Here is a 25622-nt window from a genome sequence, read left to right as displayed (position 1 = left end):
TATTTTGTGACGAATATTCTAATTGGGGGACTTAATAATTTCCAAAATGAAAATGTGTTTTGAAACTGAAAAGAAAGGAGAAAGGTGACCATATGAGAAAGAATGGAGGATTGGCACACACCTATGTCAGACAGAAGTGCCAGGGTAGAAGAAACACCCCGCAGGCATCCAAACATACTTGCGCACTTTAGATCTGAATGTCCTGATGGTGCTTGGTGTCTCTCAAAATGATGCCTCAGATTCACCTGGAGAGCATTTAAGTGCATATGGGAAAAATTCAGATTTGGGGACCTCAGCCTAGACCTACTGAATTAGAACCTTGGAGAGAGGGAGGTGTTGAGGCCAGAAACTGACATATAACAAGAAACTTCTGCAGAGTTCAAAGTCCCCCTAGTGACTATGATACCAGTAGTCCATGCGCCATACTTGAAGAAACTTTAAGAACTGACATCCAAGTGATGAGTAGCTATGCTTGCTGAATCTTGCCTATTCTTGCCTATATTTACATTGTTTTTCAAACTAGGCACACATGAAGACAATCAATATTTCCTCACTGAACACTTGCAAGTGCCTTTCAATCAGAAAAATCAAGAGCCTAGTTTCTCCAGCAACCAGCAAAATATATGAAATTCATTTTCATGGGAGAATACACTTTGCTTCTCAGTGCTAAACTATAATAGGATATAACATGAAACTAAATGGCATTTGCCATTTTCCTACAAATAACTCGAAGGTATGCTCTTTCAGTATCAAATGAATTATTAAAACAATTCTAGTCAAAACCCCCAAATACCAGTCACTACATAATTGTACATTGTTTAATTACCCTGGCACTAGCACTTATCACATAATTAGATAAATACTAATTATCATTTGAGGCGCTTATAACTAAGTAGAATTAGAGTTATGATAAAGATAATCACAGCTATAGTGAATAAACAAGAAAAGGAGATCATCAATGAAGGCCTTAAAATTAAGCCACTGAAGAACATCTCAAAGGTCATGGGTTTTAGATTTTATCACCTTAGTTAAAAAAAAAAAAAAAAAAAAAAAAAAAAAAACAGTCAAATAGATAAAATTTAGTAAAATGGTGATTCATCTACTGTATCATCATTTCAGAACTAAAAGCTAGCAGCATAAGTTCACCCTTCCCACTCTAAAAATAAAATCCAAGTAAACCTAGACAGTTAGGGCACAGGAATGGCGTGAAAGGGGTGTGCTAATACACATTCCAGCAAATCACTGAAGTACTGCTCAAAAAATGTCCTGAACTGAATTAAGTGTCATCAGAGTTGGAAACGGAAGGATAGCTCATAAGGAGAAAGCTAGGAAATAACAGGAAACAAATTAGGGTAAAGAAAGAAAAAACAAAAGGAAAACCAATCTCAAAGCGAAAAAAAGCACTACTGTGACGAAGTAAGTGCACAGCAGCGCCCCCACCTGGGAAGATCCATCACTACAGTAAAGGCACTTGGAAGCAGATCAATTAGTAAAGGATGAAGATATGGGGGATTAAACTGGAAGAGGTCTCACAAAGGAAGTATCGTGGAAATAAAGAAATAAAAAGGGAAAATTAACAGCCCTCTATGTTCATCCTCCATCCCATATCCCCTAGGCAGGTCTTACCAACACTGTGTTCTATAAAAGAGTACTTTAAATGCCACACCGACTAGGAGCATGAGTGTTAATGCTTATTTAGAAAATGGTTTACTTTCTTTTATATAAGTTATCCTTAAAGTGTATTTCATGCTAATGATTTGTTTAGAATTACTTTCAGATACTCTTTCCCCCCTAGGAATCTGCCCTTGGAATCACAATACAGTATAGGAGAATCGGAAAAGACTCTTTAATTTCCAAATAATAGAGCATGACTTTCCTTTGTCTTTTGAACCTTAGGTGTAAGGAAGTGAGTTAATCGCCTTCCTCAGTTCACAGCACGCTATCATTGTTGCAAAGCCTCTCTCATTTTAGTTTAATTTCCAATGTATTCCTAATCATCCCTTGCCCCCTTGTCTCCCTTCCCTAAACTGCTGGCTATATGTTCTTAAATATGCCATATCCTCATAAAACAGTAAGTTTTATAAATGTGTTTAATTTACAAAAGTGGTGTTAGTTTATGCATCTTTTTATTACTTTTTTCTTAATTTCTTAATATCTATCCAGGTTCTTAATATCTATTCATGTTGTTCTATTTATAACTAGTTTGTTGCCTGGAAGTGCCCTTGTTAAGCATACATCCTTCACATTTTACTTCTTCAGCTCCCTAGTTACAGATATCTATCTCTGTTTCCTCCAACCTTCAAGTACCATTCCCAACACCATCATGAAAGAGAAAGATAATCCTCAACATAGTCCTTTACCTTTGTTAGAATTTTCTATAGTGTATACCTAGGCCTGGGTGAGCAGCCATGGAGCGAGCACAAGCTAACATTATTTCACTAAGTGCTACCAGACTGCTTTCCAGGATTACTAAATTCCTACCAGCAACTGGATGAGAAACGAAGGTACTTTTTCTTCCTGTCCAAGGTACATTTCTTTAGCTCTCCTCCCCACCCTGTGGATAAACATTCTATTTAAATTATGTTTTCAAAAACAGAAGAAGGAAAGTAGTAAGAAAGAAAGGCTTATGTTAGAAAGTAAAAGTTCAACAGCTGGAGCATAGTAATTTCAGTGAAGTAAGAGATAAAATATGCCATAGTTTACAAAGGCTTGGCCATGGAATAGACTACTAGAAACCTAAAAAGTTATACAATGCTGTAATATGGCACATTTTCTATGGAACCCCCCGTTTTCCTTTACAATAAGCTATCTCTCTCATAAATCCACTCTCCCACTTATACCCTGTGTGATCCAAAAGGACACTCTTGGGGCAGCAATCAAACAAAAGGTCCTATCCAGATTACCACTGCCCCTCAGTCTAAGAAACTGCTCTATTATCGCCAAGTAATAAAAACTGGGGTGGGTTGAAATTCTAGATACTATGTCCCTATGATTATGATCGACATTTCAGGAAATCAGTCCAAAGCCCCTGCACTTTAAGAATTGGCAAAGTCAGGGCAATATCCTGCTCAGAGGCTGAAAACAAGCTTAAAAGACTCTATTAAACAGATAAGCCTAATAGCCTCAGGTCCTAATACTAATACACCTCTCTGATCTCAGGCATATTCATTTTCATGTTTATTTTTATTACTATTCTATGAGAACATTGAGTGTCCCAGGATCTCTTGCTATTTACTCTGCCCTGAACTTTCTATCCCCCTATATCCACATGGCTTATTCCGGCTTTGCTCAAGTGTCAATTTAGCAGAAAAGGGCTTCCCTGACACTCTTTGTAGCATTGTGCTTCACACACTCTGCTATATTATCCTTCGAAGCACTTGATCACATAGATCTTCCCACGAGAGTATAAACATCATAAAAGCAAGGATTTTGTCCATTTCTTTCACTGTGCTGTCACGAGCATCTAGAACAGAGTCTGGCCCAAAGAAAGTGGTCAAAATTTATGGAACAAATCCATTTAGATTATGACAGATGCTGAAGGTCCAATAATAAACAAGAGAACTTAGTCCCTGCCCTCGGGGAGCTTCCAATCCTGTTAGGGAAACAGACTATTAGGCTATAGGAATTGTAACAGAATGCAGTTCTGACTCATGCAGCTCTTTCCACTTTGCCATGAGAAACAAGGTACAAAAGCTGGGTTCGATTAGTTTGTAGCAGTTAAGGGAAGGCACTGGCAAGCATGAAAAAAGAAAGCTGTAATGGCCAAGTTAGTTGCCTTTTTTTTTTTTCATCTAGTATTTTGAAAGCTTAATTGCAGTTTTTAGACCCATTCAGATCAAAGATCCCCAAAGAAGTAGCCATGAGAACTCTTTATAGACTTTTATTATTCTAATATGCATTTTCAGTTACATTTTTTACACATGGGGTATTATTTAGGTTTTAAATTATCATGGTAGTGATTTAACTGATGTGCATAAATTTACACATATATATAACTCCGTGTATAGTTTAACAATGAGAACAGAAACTGACAATTTGGAAATGTTTCAGTGGTTATATAACTTGTCCTCATTGAGTCACGATGCTTACTTTCTGACAGCATGAAAGTTATATCTACTAAGACTTATTGGAACTGTGATAGTGTTCAGTGAGCAAGTTACAACACAAAGCTTCAGTCTGTGTGCACTGGGATAGGAATAAAGATCCTGTTTTGTATTTTAAGCCAGACTCTGTTTGACTAAACCTGAGAAAAGTGAAAGGAACTGATGTTTTAAACACTGTCTTAGAATTTAATTCAGAGAGAGAGAGAAGGTGAAAGTTGCTTTGAATGTGAACTTGGGCTGATCATGCAATTTACTCTCCAGAAGCCACCTTTCATTCCTGTTGATGGACAATGCTGTCTAACGCTCTAGAAATCCAATCAAACAGACTAGTTCCTGCATTGAGAGCTTAGGGAAGCATGCCTCAAGATCAGGGGGAGGAGGAGGGGGAATGTTGTTCTGACTGTGACTTGTATAATATGTCCTAAATATGAGTGAATAAAGGAACACAGAAATATTTTGCGAATAATCTGTATGAGAAGTTTATTTTCTCCTGTGTATACTTTAAGTCCCGGGAACCATAAGAGACAAAGTGTTAAGCAGCAGTCATCTAAGCCTGAATTATTGAGGGGAGGAAAACAATATTTGTCAATTTTGCACTATTATTATGAAATTCATTAAATTGATATGTGTATTCTGTGTAGGTATTGTGAGATCATTTTCTATTTTAATCATATCTTTAACCTAATGCATCCAAATTTTTGTCAGTTCAACATATAGCCAATATGAAAGTTATGAGATATTACACATCCTTTCGTCTTTTCTTCCCTAGATTTATTGAGATGTAATTGACCGATACAATTGTAAGATATATAATGTGTATAATATGATAATTTAACATACATATGTATACATTGCGAAAGGATTTCCCTCATCCAGTAAATTAATACAACTATCACCTCACATATTCATCTGTTTTGGTGAAAACATTTAAATTTTACTCCCTTAGCAAATTTCAATCATACAATACAGTGTTATCAACTACAGTCACCATATCATACATTAGATCTTTAGATCATATTCATCTTATAAATGAAAGTTTTTAACCTTTTATCCACCTCTATTTCTCACACCACCCAGCCATGGAGTTATTTTCAAAAGTCTCAAGCATAAGTCAAATGCACAGGTTTGTAATATTTGTGAGTCATAAATCTTCCTTGTTCAATGTCATGGTATTAACATATTAGACTGAAAACATAATTATTCATGAAAAATGGAACAAATAAGTTACTATGTGCTTAAACCACTAGCTTCTTCCACTTGGAAAGTTTTCCTGATGTCTCTAACTTTCTAATCATGTTTTTCTCTTTGTTGCTCATATTTTGAATTGTGAGTAAAGGAAGTAATTACAATTATTTCCACTAAATTATAATTTTCAGAACTATCAAATGAGAATTGACTTCCTCTCTTATAGATTAAAAAATTATGTTACATAAAATAAATTTCTGATTACTATATTTATATTTAGATGTGAAATACAAGTCTGTATGTTTCTTGGTTGTGTTTGGTTTTTGAATGGAACACGCATTGGTAATCATAGCACTGGACTGCTGAGAGTTTTCACCAGCTTCCTCACCGAACTCAGCCTACACCCTTCATCCTTGGATATCATTTTTCTCATGCTACCTAATGGCTTTCCTCAGTGATTACTACATAAATAGCACACATAAAGTGGCTCTGTGACACATCATCTTTGCATCATGTTCAGTGTCTTTCCTAAGTGAAGGAGTGATAGGACCCACGTCAAATGATCTAAGTTCTACAAAAGGGTTTATCACCCACCCACTGGCTGTGAGACATGGAAAATAAATTACTTAACCTCTTTGATGGTAAAACTCACCCTGCCTTCCTAACAGGATTAACAGCATCAAATAAAAGGTGTTTTTATATAGTACGGAAAAGTGTGTGTGTGTGTGTATGTGTGTAGTTGGTTAATAGTAATGAAATTACAAATGTTATTAGATCTTGTGTATGCAGTATTCATTCAAGTAGAAATAAAATACAGCCCTTAGAAAAATAAAGCTCTTTGTGGTGAAACAACTCAATATACATGTATTGGTCATTTTCACCTTCCTCCTCTGCATAGCTGTTTCTCTCAGACTTCTAGGATCAGGAGGAATTTTTTTTAATTTTTAAATCCCAAGAAATAGATTTATAAAATGTTTAAGAATCAAAAGCATATAAACTTTCTGTTATATTTAAAAATCATTCAAATTTTGAATAATTACATAAAAATATGACATTATATAAACTGGTCTCGCCAAAAGCAAAACCAAGGAGAAGACAAGGTCTTCTAGGTTATAGGCTAACGTTCTTCAGCACAAAACCATCTTTTGCTACAAAGTGATTTTCTTGGTTAAGAAATGGACTCCAGAAGAACCTCATCTTGGGGAATTATTTTAAACAGAACACACAAATTATTTCCTTTAAGAAATTCATCTTATATAGCTGAATTTCTTCCTCCAAATATAAACTAAGTCATCAAAGCCATAATTTTCCTATAATTTTTAAGCATCTAATTCCTTTTCAAAATTCAAAGGAAACAAGCTTGCAGGACAGTTTTAAGAATCTTAGTGCACCATATCCCACAACTCATAAAGCATAATGTGCTTCCTTGCAGCATTCTCTTTACATGTAGTTAAATTTAAAAAAGGAATAAGGGGTGAGCAATAGTACTACTGGTTTCTGTTAGCATGACTGCTCTATCTACAGATCTCTACCTGTGTTTTAAGCCAGTAATTTATCGAGATCCAGGACAATGCAATAAATGGTTCCAGTCAAGTCATCACTGAGCAAACACGTAAATGTACTTACCTCTGGGTCTGGTGCCATTACTGTACAGCCTGAGTATTATGTGCAATTTGCATTTTGCCTTGTTCAAAATGGAGATCGCCTTTGTTAGAGACTGACAGGAAATATCATCCCCTGCAAGCCACTAAGTCCAAGAAAGTCTGCACCTTCTTAAACAGGTGACCTGTTGACAGCTGTACTTCTGAGAATACAATAATATCTAAACCCAAAATAAGCTAATCTAAAAGCACTTCAATTATTCAGGCTGCTCCTCCACCTACAGTAAATGGTCAGAATATGTAAATAAAATAACATAACATCTTATGAAAGGTCTCTTTGGTGGAAGGAAGTGAATAGACGTGAAAAGTTGCCCCACAACAGAGCGTACTCAGGAGGCTCAGGAGGAAAACCTACTGTTCTTGCAAATTGCCCAACTTAAATTGAGACTCTCAACAAATGTTTGCTGAAGCAAATTAAAATCAATAAACTTTCCTAAGGCTTAAATCACATAAAATAAGTCAAAGATTATCACCACAATGAAACCCTTCTTTCAATTAGTATTTTTCCTGGTAGATGAACTGGTGCTACTGATAGATACAGTGGGTTATGGCCAGGTTGTAGGTTTACCCTGGCAGTGCCCACACTTCAGGGGGTTGTATATGAGGGTTTTACCATGGCTCATTCCTGTTCTCTAAACTTAGCACCCTCCTTCACAGATGTCGATGGAAGGATCTCCTTCTGAGGGAGCTGTTTGAGGGACATTATTTTGTTGCTTTCTTTTTCATTATCATATATGCCCTCCTTATTTCCCAATAGAATTTGAAACATTTTAAGCAGCGGATAGTGAAACAGACTAAATGAATTCTAGAATGCTCCAAGATTTAGAGTCAAGATTTTACAATATTAAAATACATAAAACGGCTAAGTTAAAAATTAAAATGAATCAGAAACTATTTAGAAAGTAACAAAATCAAAAGAAGTATATGAATCCATATGGAAAGACAAACTCTCCCGGTAAGAAATCCTTGGAGAATTTTTTCACATGACGCTTCCTGTGGGTGACCTTAAGAAACCAGGAAAATAATGTTTTCAATTTGGTCATTAATTCAACAACTGTTTATTGAAAGCACCTATGTACACTGCAATTTTGTTTAACATTTTTCAAATAAGTTTCTTAACTTGGCCTCTGACCAAAGCCGAGTGTATAACATTTAATTATACTCATCACAATACATTTTACCAGAAAACTAAGGTTTTAGCCAAGACTTGTTATATTCTGGTGATATAATTTGGCCCCAGCAACAGAGTTTAGAGACTATTCAGTATTTGTTGAATAGTTAGTATGTCTCTTGAACAGAAATGTTTCTCAAAATACTGTTGCAAACATGCTTCAGCAGGAGGTGGCCTATGCAAGCTGGGAATCTCTGCTGAGTGCTGCAGGATGTGGGAGGCTGAGTTTTTAATAATGTAGGCATTCTACTTTGACTATTAAGAACACAACTTTCATCTTTGCTTCAATGGGAACAATCCCACCTCAGTATATTGGTAGGTGCATAGGTTATCTGTGAACAGAACCAATGTTTTTTCCTCAAAAATAAGGATATTCTCAGTTGCTCAATTGATTCTTATATAGTACATGACACAGATGTATTTAAGCAGAAAACAAATTTAAGGTGAATACTTGTTAACAGTGTTCTGTACTGGTGTGCTCTTTAGATGACAAATTTAAAGTAGCACTCCATCTTGACGCTCCTCACCAAGATGAGTTAGCTGTAAGAGGCTCCTCGGGTCTGTGCTCACCAGTTTTGTGCAGCAGCATAGAACTCTAAAATCAAATTGTGTGTATACGCTCATCAAAATGTGTATGATTGCCTGGAAATTTGTAGAGGAGAAGGACAATAACAACATGTACCTCATACAAAAATGAACTGTTTTCCTTCTCCTCCGCAAAATGGCTTATGCCTAAAACATACTGAAAAGCTGGGTCTTCCCGTTAACTTTCTCCCACAGAGCAAAACCTTAAAAACTGTACATGCCATTGACTTTGACAAATGCCCATAACATTCCAACAGTTACTTGGCTGTGTGAAATCACTCCTGGCTAACCAAGAGTATGAAAATATGTGCTCCCCACTCTCTAAATCTTTACCAAGCTCTTCAGTACCACGGCTGCAAATGCCTTCCTCATCCAGGAAGAGTGTTACTGCCCAGCTGCTCAGAGAGGAGAAGCCAGAGCCAACTCACTGCTTGTGTTAGACGATGGATGTGAGAAGCTAACACTTCTTTGCCCACCCCCGGAATAGACATAGTTCAAGAGTGGCATCTGGCAGATCTAATCATCTGAAGCAAACGTATAGAAGTGCTCCAAAACAGGATGCCAGAAAGCATATTGCTGTCATAGCCTGTCAAAATAAATGGAGAGAAGAATATGCAGAGGAAAAAATACCAATTATCCAAGCTGGAGTGTGCCCAAGTCAGAACAACTAACATATCCTAAATGTATAAATAATCACCCTCAATATTTTAATTATTTCAGTAATTGAGAATTGTCTTTTCTTCATTCATTTCACCTCCAAAACAGCACTCCCTACAATTCAGTCTCTATTAGCAATCTGCTGAGACGTTAATTAAATATTGACCCGAAAAATGTCTGCTACCCATGGCATCACCACAACTCTCCAATCAAAAACCACCTCTAAATTAAGGTAGAGCAAGTTAAGAATTTCATCTCACACCTTTGATTATATTTTAATTGCTAGTACTCAGAAGCCAAGGGATTTTATTTAAAATAAGAATCTAAAAAATTCAAGACAACTATAGTATAATGAAAAAAGCCCTAGATTGGCAGTCAAGAAATCTCAGCTTTCTATGATTGCTCTGTTCTTCTGAACTCTATGAGTATGACTATAAATCATTCATTTATTTATTCTTTTTATTCAACTATTAAGTAAGTGTCTACTCTGAGCTAAGCACTGTGCCAGTTCCTGTCAGTCTCTGATTCTTCATTTGTTTAAAGAACAATATTTATATCTATTCTATCACAAGGTTGTTATGAGAAATAAATGATATTGTTTGTGTGGCAGTTGTTAGTAAACAATAAAGTATACTACACAATTATGAAGTGACTATTATTAAAAACAACATTCCCATCTGCTTGATATGACCTAACCACCACATCAAGAGGTCTATCTGTATATAAACAGAATTCGTGTGCATGTAAATTATGCACATTGTAATACATATGAGCTATAACAAATGAAATATGCTTTGCAGAATTAATAGAAGTAGGCAGAATATTTAGGTAAGAAAATAGCTAAATTTTTTAGATCCTCATACAGTGGCTGTAAATGGGGCCAGAAGAAATTTACAGTTTAGAAGACAGCACATGGAGAGAGGCAACAGAGCATGCTGCATTCGTGCTGTATTCTGGCACATGACTGTGTGGGCTCACTTACTGGCTCTACAACTTACAGATGTTGCCTAGGAAAAGTTGTTTGATCTCTGTGCCTCAGTTTCCTCATCTATAAAATGTGTCCACTTTCCGGAATTGTTGGTAGAGTTAAATGGATTAGCCTGTTATACAGTACACTGTAAGTCTACCTAAGGATGAGCTGTTTACAGTGCAGAGATTTTTGCATCTTTTATATTTAAGGAGCAGTTATCAGCAATAATGTTTATAAATCAATTCAATATGTTTTATGACAAACACATACTATTTCTCTATCCGAATATCTAGAAAAACTTCATGTTACCTACAATATATGGTCTAAAGTCATTCATTAGCTCTTAGAGCCCTATGTTATCATTCATTACCTAAACATTCGTCGCAACTTTTAACGTGAACTCTACAGTTAATTACATCAATATTCCCCCTAATTGCCTCTTCTATTAACATAAACAAACACTATATCTCCCTTCTTAAAAAAAAAAAAAATTGATCTTCCTTAATTTCTTTACTTCCTTTTACAGCAAAACTTCTTGAAAAAATTGTCTATAGTTGCCATCTGAATTTCCCGTAGCATTCTCTCTTGAACCTCTTCTAATTGGACTTTATTTCCTGCTAGTCCCCCTAAAACAGGTCCTGTCAAGACCACTAATAATCTTAACATTGTCAAATCCAACTGTCATTTCCCATGGCTCCTCAGCTTCATCTGCTCAACAAAAGTTGACTTACTGCTCAGGTGCTACTCTTTGAAACACTTCCTTCAATTTCAGACTCTAGAACAGTTTCAATTCTCCCACATCACTTCTCAGGCTCCTTTGCTGGCTACTTCACATCTTTCTGACTTCCAAGCATGGATACAGCTCAGGCCTCAACCTTCAGGTCTCTTGTCGCTCCACATTATCTCCCTAGCTTGTCTCATCTAGTTGTATGGTTTTAAAAATTATCTAAGTAAAGATTTCTTTCGAATTTATATTTTCAGGTCCTTTCTATTTCCTGAAATCCAGGCTCATATTTCAACTTCTATTAGTTGGTTACATTTGGAAACCCAAAAAATCCAAAAGTTAATATGTCTTGAAGAACTCTTGATTATTCTTCTCATACTTGCTTACTATACCCATTTTCCTAATTTCAATATGGAAACTCCATTCGTAAGAAACCTTCTTCAATTACCCTCTTTCTCTCACATTTCACATTCAGTCCATCAGCAAATAACATCAACTCCATGTTGGCAACATCTACAACATTCAACCCAATATCACGGCTTCTACTACTACCCAACCCAAAAGCCCCTTCATCTCTCAGACTTCTTGCAAGAGCCTCCATGCTTCTGCTCTGTCTCCCTATAGACTGTTCCTATACAGCAGCCATAGTGAGCCTTTAACATAAGTCAAATTATGTCACCATTCTCCTCAAATTACCTAAATTGTTCCCCATTTCACTCAGTCAAACCTAATATCTTCACCACAGCCCCATATGGTGCCTTCACTAAGGTCCTAGATGATCTGACCACTGCTTTCTTTCTGACCTCATCCATCACTCCTCACCACCTCCTCCAACCTTCTTTTCCTGCCTCAGCTCCCCTGCTCTTCCTTTTCTTCTAATGCACATCCCTTCACAAAAACATAAGCTCCATGAGTGGAAACTTACATGTTTTATAAACTGCTAAATCCCCTGAACCAAGAACAGTGTCTAGCACATTCATATATTCACTGAAAGAATACACTGAATGAATAAATCTTTCTCTACTGTTTCATTAATAATATGTCCCACATATTGAGTGCAAAGCCAAATGCCTACAATATGACAAATCTTCAATGAAAACTCTGAGGACAAACATTATTATTCCTATTATGCAGATGAGGAAGCTGAATCCTGGAAGGTTGTATTTCACATCCCAGGTCACATAGCTAGAAAGTGGCAGCAGTGAGATTTTAACTAGAGTCTGCACTCTTTTCATTAGGCCTCTCTGTTTACTAAATATTCCAATCATTTTTAGTCCTTAAACTTGTGTTTTTCCCATATCTGGAAAGCCGTCTTCCAACCCTAAATCTTGGCTTTCTGCTACAAATCAAACTTCTCTTGGTAATTTCCTTTTTCAACATCCCACTCATCCATATGAATCATTCCAATTTGTATCACTGTATCAATATGTGGGACATATTATTAAGGATTAAAATGCTTAAAGTTTGTGAAGGACTATAATGTTCTCAAGTATACATGCTTTTCCACAGGTTACTAATTTTTAGGTTTGCTTTAGTCTCATGTGCCCAAATACAATTTAGGACTTTATTTTGAAATGAGTTTCATTAAAATGTCTTCCTGACTCATCTATTGGTCATTGGGAATGTTCTTAACAAGTATTAAATGATAGATTAACCTGAAGACACATATATATGTAAAAGAATAAAAGGTACCTGGATGTCAGAAACTACACACCTCATTGTTGTCATTTGAAAATTATTATCGAAGAACATAGATCCCTATTTGCTCAGACAAATGAAAGGCTCAATGATCAGGATTTTCCTTTCTAGTCCTGCCAACCCTATTTCCCCATTTGTAAACTGGTGACACTCCACAAATGGTCACTGTTAAATACAGATACTGAAATAGGTCTTAATTCTCTAACACAGAGACTAAAGTATATGTGTTAACAGAGTGTGTATTTGCCTGAGCGATTCTATTCCATTCACCTCAAATCTACATTGAAGGCAGATGAAAAAGTCACGTTCCTTAAACACCACTTCCCTAACGACGCTTCTCCTGTGAAACCCTGAGCAGGTCTCTACTACCTGTAGACTAAAGTCTAGACTTCTCAGGCTGACACAGAAAACTTCTCACAACTGAATCCCACTCTCCACAAACTCATATTCCACAACTGGGCATCTAAGACTCGAGGTCAATAAATTTGCTCAATTTTAGGTAACTCAGTTAGGAATTATCTGCACATAATACATTTATTCTGTGCTTTGTCCCCATATCAGGTAAGTTCACCTGCACGGTGCACCCTCACCAGCCCTCACATTATGATCAACATGTTCACCATTCTTCAAAGTACAGACACCTCCACTGAGAAAAAGGAACAAAGTGAAATAAAATTTTCCAACAAAGTAGAACTCTGTCATTATCGCAAACTCAGACAACCCTATCCATTTGTGCCTGTTCCTCTTCTTTTCTGATTACAATGGAGAAAATATCACTATTTTTGTTAAAAACCAATGTCTGTAGCCATGCTCAGAATCCCCTGCCCTCTTGCCTTCACAAAACCTCTTTCCTGAAACTTCAGTATCTCACCCCCTCCTAATTCTAACAGTCAAATATATCTTAATACATCCCAACTGGGAAAATGGAGAGAGGGGTCCCAAACTGAACTCACTCAACCCCTCCACTTGCTTTCTACTCTCCTTAACAGTTTACACAAACTACCTTCATCTTTTTTATACCCATTCTCATTTCAGTCCAGTCTAACCAAATTTCCATCCCTCTTTTCATTAAAGTAACCAATAACCTCAATCTTATCAAATTTAATGGACTCTTTTGTCCTTATTTTTTTTTTGACATTCTCACAGCTTTTAATACAATTTCTCTCACTCTATCTTCCTCAGTTTCCATATCTTTATACTCCCAGCTTTCTTCCTACTTGCCTGGAGATTCTTCTCAGTCTCCCTTTCTGGATCCTTCTCTGTTATCTCAAATCTAAAGGTTCGTTTAGGGTTTAGGCCTGGACCTCTTCTCTATCCTCTACAATATATCTTGAACATATTCATTTCTCTGCATCTTTATTAAACTCATCCCTTTCCAGGTCATCATCCTTGCTAGCTTGGTCCACTGAAACTGCCTCCTATCTGGATTCCCTGTCTAATGTCTCTTCAATTAGCCACTCAGCAAGAGTGACTCTCTTAAATATAAATCAGTTCACTTCATTCTGTGTAATACCCTCAGAGGCATCCCATGGACAGAGAATTTCAAACTCATAATAATCTCCAAGGCCCTGCATCATCCACCTCACCTCCTGCCCCAATTAAACTTGAGCAGTCCTGTGCCCCTATCGCCATTAGCTCACTATGCTTCAGCCACAATAGTCTACCTTCAATTCCTCAAATAATCTAAATTCTTTCCCATATCTTTCCCTTTACACGTGCTGTTCCCTCTTCATAGAACACTCTTCTCCCACTCCATATGGCCAGTTCCTTCAAGTTCAGCATAAACATCACCTGCTTAGAGATGTTTTTCTCATGACCTCACAATTCTCTACCATCGTTTTCTTTATTTGTATACTACATTTTTATTATAGCATTTATCTCAGATATTATGTGTTTGTTTAGGTTTACTTTTTGTTTGTTTGTTTCTTTCTCCTCTAATAGAATTTACCCTGGGCCTAGGTCTGTTTTTTCAACATTATGTCTCCCCTCTGCCTAGCACCATACCTGGTTCATAGTGGGTACTCAAGACATACATGTTTAATGAATCAACAAATATGTGCAAGCTTTAAGAGTACATCTGATTATATGTTATATGATCCCATTTATCTGAAATATCCAGAATTGGCACATTAATAGAAACACAAAGTAGGTTAGTGGTTGCCTAGGGCTGGAGGTAGGTGAAAGGATCATGACTACTAAATAGTTAAGGATTTCTTTTGGGGGTGATAAAAAGTTCTAAAAATGGATTGTGATGATGATTGCACAACTCTTCAAATATACAAAAATCACTTGTACACTTTAGATGAGTAAATTGTATACTATATGAATTATGTACCAAAAATGCTGTTTCCTCCCCTCTCCCACAAAAAGTACATTAGATTAACCCATCAACTGTTATTTTACATTTCACAGATAAAAAATGTACACTAGCCCGCATTTTATTTGTTTTGTGTTACTTAAGGGTGCAATCAAAAGTAAATGAATACAGGATAATGCTAATAAGGCAGTCAATACTCACTACATACTATGAAAGATATTGAAGTAACAAAAAAAAGAAAAAACAGTCTCAACCTTGCCTTTAAGGAGTTTGAAGAATCAATTTAATCCAGATAAGTTGATTAAAAGGAAAAAAGTGAAGATCACTGTATCTTAAGACCCTTCTCCCATCCTCCTCCAACCCTTTTTATTCCAGTTGATGCTTCGGCAACTAGCAGTATACAGAGGTAACCTAACAACCCCTCACCACAGCTTCGGGAAGGGGCTTCCAGAGCGGCCACGTGAGACACTGCGGAACTGCTCAGCCATTCCAACACATGTACAAACCTGCAATAGGTTGGAGTTAATAACTAATATAACCTTTGACCACATTGGAGCTGATGCATACATTTCTATTCTCCTGCGTCTTAGGTGCACAATTCTCGGGTATATTGTATATCACTTCTCAAACATTGCCCACACTGAGATTGAGTCATAGCTTGATTGGGTAAACAGCTTAAAAATGCACCTTGAATAGGCTATTATTTCTTTCCACTTTCTCTTTTCCAAGTATTTCACTTCTTCATCCTGGGACCATTGCTCAAAATAAACTACCTGGGTGAAAGCCTCTGTCTCAAGCTCTACTTTGAGAAGGGAGGGGCCTCGGTTTCAAGCAATCTGCAAAGTCTGTTTCTCTGTTCTCATCATCTTACCAACAGCAACCAAACCCTCTGCATCCAAAGCATGGCATAATGGCAATAAGATAAGAGAGCCATAAATTCTGCTTAGGCCTACACATTTGCCAAGCTAATTCATTCAACAATTCAATCATTCCTTCATCAAATATTGTTTGTTCACTATAAACTAGACTCTCTTTTAAGTTCTGAAAATATAGCAGTGGACGTAAAATCCACTCTTTCCAGAGGTTATATTCTAGTGGGAGGAAACAAACAATAAACAAATTAATAAATGTATAATATGCGAGGTGGTGCTAAGTGGTATAATAAAAAATAAAACAAAGCAAAATCATAACAAATGATGGGGAGAGGTTGTAACCAGAGAATGAATCTCTGAAAAGTGATAGTTGAGCGGAGATCTGGTGAAGTGAGGAAGTGAATCCTAAAACTATCTATCTGGAGGAAACTGTCCCAGGCTAATGGAACAGCAAAGGCAAATACCTGCAGCTAGAATGAACTTGGTATGTTCAAGGAAGAGCAAGGAAGCTGGACAACCGGAGTCAAATGAGCATGGATAGAGGACAATGGCAGGAAATAGGCAAGGTGGCTTTTGAAGACCAAGGAACAAAAGTTAGAATTTATTCTGAAAGCAAAAGGAAGCCATTAGAGAGTTTTGAAAAGGGAAATGACATGATTGAATTTACATTTCTATAAAATCGTTCTAGTTGTTGTGTAGTGAATTTGCTGTGGGAGTACAGAGGTGGCCTCAAAGGGACTAGTGAGAAAGCTGTAACAGTGTTCCAGGAGAGAGATAACAGTAGATAAAAATGTAGGGAGGGATTCAAATGACTTAACCACCTAGAAGAAAGTGAACATGTTAGCTCTGTTCAAGTGCTATTTTTCTTGCAAATGAACATTTGAAAAAAAAAAAAAAGCTATTCATATTTAACCAAAGAACATTTGTAATAAATTTTTAAATAATAAAATATAAAACAATTCTGGAATATCACATAGTGTTTGTACTGTCTACAAAGAAAAACAAACTTTTATTTTTAAGAGCTTATTTTAAGGAGAGAACTTAGATCAGCTCCCCACCCCCACCCCAGTCACAATCTACAAGAAATCAAAGGTCACATGTAAATTATACAAGTCAGGAGGAAAAAGAAAATCCTAGGCTCACTGTTCCATATATGAAAAAATTAAAAGAAATTTCATAAATACATTTAATGAAGGAATTTAAAGAATAAATCAGCACAAGTAAAAGGAGAGTGGAAATTTTTCTTAAGAGTATGATGCTGATTTCTGTCACTCAGAACATCAGTACGAGGAGAAAGCTGAGGTTTCAACTGAAATGATAAGATTTCAGACCCACAGGTTTTAAAAATAAATGTAATACAGTATAATACTTTTTAAAGATTTCCAGAAAACCTCATTTTAAAATATACCCTTTGCTTGTTCATTTATCTCATCTCCTCTAATTACATCTTTAAAGAGACTGCTTGCACGAAGCTTGAACCTAGATGTAAAAACGCAATACTTTTTATGGCACATGAATGCTTTTCACCTCTTTAACGAAAACTTCGTTTATTAATGGCCAACACTTACACAGTATTTACCACATGCTAAATACTATTCTAAGTGCTTTATATACATAAAAGCATTTCATCCTCATAACTGTACTAGGCATGTACTATTATTTGTCCTATTTCACAGATGAGGAAATTGAGGTTCTCCAAAAGCAGTTAAACAAATATGTTGGCTAGACCTCACAGCAGGAAGCCAGAATTCAAACTCCAACCAATATGGCTCTGTGCTCTTACCACTATACATATCTGTTGTACTGTACAGATGATACCTTGGCTTAGGAGGAGGAAAAAAGCAGCCCTGGTGGATGCAATTGAAGAAAAATGAGGGAGGGGCTGGGAATACACATCTCTCTTCAACAACTAATTCTACCACACCAGGAAAGATGCAAACAACATTTTCTAATCCTGCCAAACATCTCACCTGGAAGTGTGATTCACCTTCCATATCACAGACGGCTTCTCATACACCTTCTAGTTGTAGCAGTCAAGTGCTAACTTGCTTTGTAATAATATCAGGGCATTGTGTCAAAGAAGCTAGATTTTTCTGCCGAGTGAAAAAGATCTGATTTCAAATACTAGGCTTCCTTACTCCTTATTCAAGGGGATTTCATTTAAGACTGAAAAATACCCTTGCCATACTAGGATCTTAATAGAAAAGAAACAATTTTATTTAATTCCAGGGGAGGTTTTCCTCCAACTTAACTGAATGACAAATTGAAAATAAAATTCACCAAAGCATATTGTCTTCTTCAAAAGTGGCCTGAAGACTCCAAACTCAAGAAATTTTCCCAGGCAATTCCTTACAATTTGTGCAACTGCCTTAATACACAAAAAACAATATGCTCTCTTCATTACAAACAATGGCTTTTATCTTACAGTACCCATAAACATCCATCCAAGAAGTTTCACCAGATATTAGCATCTGCATTTGCTAAAGAAGCTGAAAGACAGAGAACTTAAATGTCCAGCATAGAATCACCTAAGTAGGTAAAGTATGGAGAAGATACAGGGATATAGCTCCATTAAGAATAAACCATTTGTTCATCTATTGGAGGTGAAAGCCTGACATGTGCCCAGTTCCATGCTTATCAATAAAGCTCCACACAGAATCATTTGAAACTCCCAAGTTACTTAACCACCCTGCAGCTGTTTCCTTATCTGTATAATGAGGCTAATACCTATATCCCAGAATTATTGAGATTAAATGAGGTATGTCGGCATTGAGCACACTGCCTGGCACAAAGGATTTTAATAAAGAAAAACTTCTCAGTCAGAGAGGTCTAATAATGATTGAGTTTCTCTGACTAGAAGGGTGGAGAGAGAAGAGGCTTGGATAACACACATCGGGAATGAGGAATGAAGGCTTCGCCAAACCTGTGAGATTATGGAAAGAGATTAGTCAAATTCTCGACTAATATCAGTTCTTCTTACATCTATACACTGACATAGGAGAACTTTCTCAGAAATTTTCATATATTTATAAAAAAATAATCTTACAAACAAAAAAGCAATTAATTTTTCAGGCACCGAAACAAATTTGATCAAATGTTTAGATTGACCAACTCATTTATTTTTCCATTAATAGTACTATCAATTTCTGTTGCTAAAACTTTTTTTAAAAAGAAAACCAAATGCAGGAACTGAATTATAAATATTTAATTAAGGTAGCTGTTATTAACTTAATCTTATGATTTAGCATGTTATTATACTGCCTGTGTCATCCTTTAGTTCCTCCATAGGTTTTAGCTATTCCAACTATATTAGGAGAAGCTCAGAGACAGAAACTACATCGTATACTTTCTTTTTTCTCTACAACACTTACTATAATTTCCAGTACGTAGTAGATGGTCAATACCTTGAAAAAGCCAATATAGTTGTGAACTAGATTCCATATCAAGTATTGGCAAAGATATGGAGGACACAGAACTCTCACGCATTATTAGAGTCAAAACTGGAGCAAACACTTTGGGGAAATGTTTGTCAGTGTTTACAAAAACTCGATACATACATATCCTATGACCCAGCAATTCTACTACTGGTATATATTTAGTAGATATGCACAAATATATGCACACAACACACACACACACACACACACACACACACACACACACAAAGATGTTCAAAGGAGTATTATATGGAACAGCCCCATACTGAAACAATCTAAAGGTTATTCCAAGATGGAATAAATAAGTAAATTATGTTATATTCATATTATGGAACCCTGTGTAGCAATGAAAATTTAAAAACTCATCACCCTCATATCAAACATGGTGACTCTCACAAACACAATGGTGAACAAAAGAAACCAGACCCAAAGAGGTTTACATTTTATGAATCAATTTATATAAAGGTCAAAAACAGGTAGGATGAATCTATAAATATAGAAGTCGGAAGCCTCTGGGAGAGGCATACAGGAGAGACTACTGGAGCGCTGGTAATAAAAAAAATGTTTATGTGAATTAAAAGCTTCAAGCTCAACATCATCTCTTCCCTCTGCCTATTGCTATCACTGTAATTTGTGAATGTTCTATAGGAATTACAAAACACAGAGGAAAGAACATCATAGCAAAAACATTGGCCTCTAGACCTTCTTTGAGGTTCTGTTGCTCCCATAGGCAAGCTTGGCAAGTTAGTCAAGTTGCTCAAGTTTTCTATATTCCCTCACCTGGAAAAAAAAAATGTATTGTACTAACCTCTTTTATCCCCTAGGCCACACAATATATAGTGATTCAGACTGTAGGTAAAAAGTAAAACAAAAATACGTAATAATTACAATTAATTAAAAATGATTTAACCATCAGAAGAAATTACGGAGAGCTATAATTAGCTAAGTGATGATATTGTAAAGAGGTTTTAATACAAACGAAACTTGGAATCCAAAGATTCCATAGTGCTCTTAACAGAACGGTTCTACGACCAGCCCAGAGCACCCTCAGTCCTCAAACCTCTCCCTCTTCTGAAGCACCACATAACTCGCCCAGCCAATGAAAAGAACCTTCCAGGATTGGCAATGTGGTGGGGCAGGCCACTGCAATGAAGTCTTGCAGTGGCTTGTGCTTGGTTCTGTTTGAATAGAGCAGGGCACGTAGTACTCATTCTGTAAATATCTGTAGATTTGATTTCTTGGGATAAAGAAGTTTTCTGTAGGACAGAAACTTCAATCATATAAGACATGTCTAGGTTTCTCATTTCAGTGGGAAAGTAGTCTTCTTGTAATGTTCACCTTCTTTCTCTAACAGAAACCCTGATTCCTCCGTGAGCGCCCTGCTTCCCTTGCATCTCTCCTGAAGTGTTGGCTTTTTCTCACAATCTTTACACAACTGGGCCTAGAAATGAGGTGTGTGTCCTTGCTTCTCTCTGCAGCTTCCCTCTCTCATTACATTATTGTTATGTGCTACATTCTTTGTCTTTTCCATAAAATTTTCTAGTTGGGAATCTCATCAGATATTTTCCCTAAGTCCTCATCTATTGATGTCATCTACTGATACCTGAGTCATTCCTACTCATCGTTGGACAATTTTAGCTTTTTAGCTCCTAGTTCACTATGACCTATGGCCTCTTCATGAATTTCTCTCCTTCAGTAATCATGTCCTACACCCTATTCTAGCCAGTCACTCCCAACTCATGTTTCTCACTTATTACTTATAAATCCTCCAAAATCTAAATCTCATGCATCTCATTTCCTTATCCCTTCCTATTTTCAAGCTCATTCTTTCTAGTGTCTCAATTCACTCCAACAATGCTTAAATTCCACAGGGATTGTGGAACATTGATCCTACTAAATTTTTACTGTCCTTCACCCTTCCGATGTCTCTGCATCCTCCCAATCTCTCTCCGTTCTCCTGACTTGATTAAAATTTCATGACAAATCATTATAATCATCTATTTGCATACATCCTTAACTATTCTTTCTCACCACCATCATCTCTCACCTGGATTATTGTCTTAGTCTTCTAACACGGCGATCCCCAACCTTTTTTGCCACCTGGAACTGTGCTCCTATGAGTCTAATGCCTGATGATCTGAGGTGGAGCTGGCACTGGGGAGCAGCTACAAATACAGATGAAGCTTTGTTCATTTGTCCCCACTCATCTCCTGTTGTGTGGTCCAGTTCCTAAGAGGCCACAGACTGGTACCAGTCTACAGCCCAGGGGTTGGGGACCCCTGTTCAAACAGTTTTCTCACCGTCTATCTTTACCTACCAACAGTCTATTCTCAACAGAGAAGCCAGAAGGATCCTTTAAAATGCAGTTCATATAATTTCTCTATTCAATACTCTCAGCGGCTTCCGGCTCATTCAGAATAAAATCCAAGGTCCAAGTGATGGCTTACAAGCCCAGCCATGACCAGGGCCCCTTATTTCTGACTTCCCCAAATACTACTCTTTTCACTCACTCCAGGCCGAAAACACTAATCTCCTCACTGTACCTCAAACCCGCCAGATACGCCCCTGCCTCAGGTCCTTTGCACTATCTTCTCTGCCTTGAATGCTCTTATCCTAACTATACCACCATGACTGCCTCCTTTGCCCTCTAAGTTTTGCTCAAATCTCAGCTTCTGAATGAGGCTTACCCTGAAGTCTTTTTTAAAATTGCAACTCTCCACCCAAACCTAGCACTTATACCCCCTCTAAACTCTGCTCTATTTTTCTTTTACTATTGTACTTTCAACTGTCCACTATATAACTTGATTATTATATGTTACTTTTCCCTTGCCCCCTCACTACTAGAATTTAGACTCCATGAGGGATAAAAGTTTTGATCTGTCTTGTTTACTTATACATGCCAAGTACCTAGAGCAATGCCTAGGACATGGTAGATACACGATAAATATGTTGAGATAAATTACATATAAATATGTCTATATGTGTGACTTGCTGGATTTCAATAGAACTGGAATCGGATTGTAGTAAAAACTCCCATATACCTCATTTGCAATCTTTGCATAGGAAGTGGGCTCAAAAAGAATAGAAAATTCCTAACTGACCCATATGTTATAATCTAGAAGTTGATTTCTACATTTTTCCCCATAGGTAAATATCTTATTGTAGATCCATAAGTCAGTCTATAAAGCTATATTTAATTTCGGTTATCTAAAATATTATCTATTATAAAGAGATAACAACTAAGTAAACTATCTTAATATCAGCTAAGAAGTAATGCAAAACAAGAGGAAACTTTTGGAGGTGATGGGTATGTCTTTGACCTTGATGTGGTCATAGTATCATGGATATATGCATATGTCCAAATTTATCCAATTGTGTACACTAAATATGTGCAGTTTTTTATATCAATTATATCTCAGTAAAGCTGTTTATTAGAAAAGAAAAACAAATTAGTAATGAAAAGTATTATTTTACCTTGAATACCAACACTTAAGGACTACCATATTTAAAGAAAGAAAGATGGAAACTTTTATGCTAACTCTGAAGAGGACTTCGAGGCCCTTTCAAGGTTATTAAAAATGTAATCTTTGTTAAGTCTGTTTTCACTTCAAAGCATTGTTCCCCTTATCTCTGTTACAAGTAGATCACCAGCACTGCTCTTACTTTCTAGTCCATGGATAGATTTTTTTCAACTTGTGAAAATGAAATACAAAGAGCTAGAAAGACTGGAGGGCAGGGGTTTCTGATATTACTAGGCAACAGCTGGAAGGAAGGAAACAAAATGACGTTAAGAAAATTTACTTGAGCTGAAAAGAGGTGTACTATAAACGAAGAGGGAGCATCTCCTCTGTGCTCAGACATGAGCAGGGAAGGAGAAAAATCAGTGTCTCCAAGTCTGGTGAGAAATGTGGCAGTGTGTAAAGTGCCTTTAAGGTAAGCAAGATGAGCAAGCTCACTGTTCAATTAGTGAATCAATGAATAAGTGAATGAATTCATAAGCCATGAGTTTACACCTCAAGGGCTGCTTTCACTCTGGGAAGAAAAGTGCCCGGGGAAGAAGTGTTGCATTTCCTCAATAGTCATACTCGCTACCTTTAAAGAGTTTTGGTTTCATTTGCATTGGCTTCAACTTAGCCTTGTTTCTTTCTCTTTCAAATCAGATCTTAAATACAGATCATTGTGTTTCCAGTATACAGATATGTTCCTGGAAATTCAAGTGCAATATAAGTTAAAATCTCAGGAAGTGTATGTTTTTTATTCAGTTACATAGATATAGCACTTTCCAGTTTACTAGCCATTTTGATGGGAAACTTTAGCATGAAAGTGCTTTCAGGAACCACATACCATATATTTGGTATACCATCTATATCTGGTCCAAACCGTTCATTTTAAAGGCAGGAAAATAAGGTCCATACATGGTCAATGATTTGTCTCAGGTCACAAAGCTGGCCTAAAACACAGGTTCCATCCTGCTTTCTTTTCAATGACCTACACAAATAAATCAGGCAAGTATTACTATGTGCATTTTACAAATAAGTGAGGTGTAGACAGGTCATTTGCCTTAAACTGAAAAAATAGTAAGCAGCCCAACTCAAGTAGAATGCTTTTTCTGATATGCATACCTGCCAAAGGGAAATTACGTCTGAAAAAAGAAACAACTGCGAAGCTAGTAAATCTTGGGTAATATCCCCAAATCATCTATTAAAATTTGCATTTTATTATTTTCATATCAAGCTCTATTTAGCCAAAAAAAAAATGTTTCATATTTTCTTTTTTTAAAATACTATTAAGACTCATAACGAAGATTTATTATTGTATTTTTTCTTCTTTTGATTTATAAAAACAACTTGTAATCTCTTGGATAATTTGGAACAATATAAAATCTAGCTTGATAATAGAAGTATTGACTAGATCCTAAATTTCCTTCCATTAGTTTTGTAAACTATGTACAGAGGATTTAAAATGTTATATTTCTCCAAAGGTTTTGTTTTGTTTCTTAACCTCCTTTCCAATTCATCTGTGCTTTTTGTTGACAAAGGCAAACAGGGTTGTGAAGCATGCCCTCTGCTGGTAAAAAGAGGAAAATTGTCATACTTTAAAGCAAAGGACCTGTGAATTATCTGAATATCATTTAATTATCTAAAGATCTAAAATATATGAGGCTACAAATAATTGATTTTTAAACTAACCATCATGTAATTATATAAGCACTTAATATTGAAGATAAAATAGATTTACAAGGCATAGAAACTGAAATTGAATGACAGTATTTATATTTATTTCAGCATTTTATGTTTGTTACTAAGTGAAGTCTAACAAAGGTTACAGCTAGAAAGAGAAAGCTAAATTAATCTCAGATAGATGGAGCCACTCCAGTTTTTCATCATATTTTGCCAAGTAAACTTTCAATTGCTTACCAGCTGCAAAATAGCAATTGCAAGAAGTAACACTGTCATTTAATGAAAGTCACCAAATTCGGTGACCAACATACCTTCTCCCCACTCATTTTCTACCACTTTTCTTCAATAATTCTCTCCAACAATCTTTTTAACATCTGCTTGCAAGGCAAAAAGAGAGCAATCCCAGCTAACTACTACAAGTGTGTGCTTTGGACTGAGGCTGGGTACTTCTGTCAACTATAAACTTAGGATAGATAATATTTCTTACCTCGCAAGGTTGTTTTGTGGACTAAATGGACAATATATGTTCTTTATTAGGCAGTGTTGAGAAACAGGTCTTGCCCATGAAGCATGACACATGTGCTATGATAACGATCTGTCCTATGTGATCTGTCACCTGGCTACCTCTCCTACCATCTCCCTCTGCTCCAGCCACACTGACCTTCTGCTAAGCATACCAAGCCCCTGGGGCCTTTGCACGTGCTGACCCCTACGACTGTAACATTCTTTACACATATAGCCACACAGCTTGTTTCTACAGGTCATTTAGGGCTCTACACATCAAAGTGATCTCTTCTGATCACCCTATATAAAATCACATTCCTTTACTCTTCTTTTCTTTCTAGCATTTATCACTTCCTGTTATTTCAGTGATTTTGTTTTGTTTATAATCCATAGCTTCCCACTAGGAGGCATGGACTTGACTTACTTGGCTCACTGCTCTGTTCACAATGATGAGAAGAGAACCTGGTTCACAGCAGATAATCAATTAAATATTTTTTGAATAAATAAATATTACAGAGATCATGTCTTCTTTGAATGGAAGAATGATCTAATGACTCC

At 36.5% G+C, this 25622-nt stretch overlaps 1 protein-coding gene across 3 annotated transcripts in view; it reads right to left on the bottom strand.

The window, feature by feature from the left end:
* Window positions 1-25622, bottom strand: part of TAFA2 (TAFA chemokine like family member 2) — a 422074-nt gene that overhangs the window by 211630 nt on the left and 184822 nt on the right. The gene's annotated exons all lie outside the window — the stretch shown is intronic.

This window comes from Rousettus aegyptiacus, unplaced genomic scaffold (assembly GCF_014176215.1).
Source record: "Rousettus aegyptiacus isolate mRouAeg1 unplaced genomic scaffold, mRouAeg1.p scaffold_m13_p_2, whole genome shotgun sequence".
NCBI lineage: Eukaryota > Metazoa > Chordata > Mammalia > Chiroptera > Pteropodidae > Rousettus > Rousettus aegyptiacus.
Note: the sequence above shows the minus strand (reverse complement) of the source record. Positions and strands in the feature narration are given on the sequence as shown.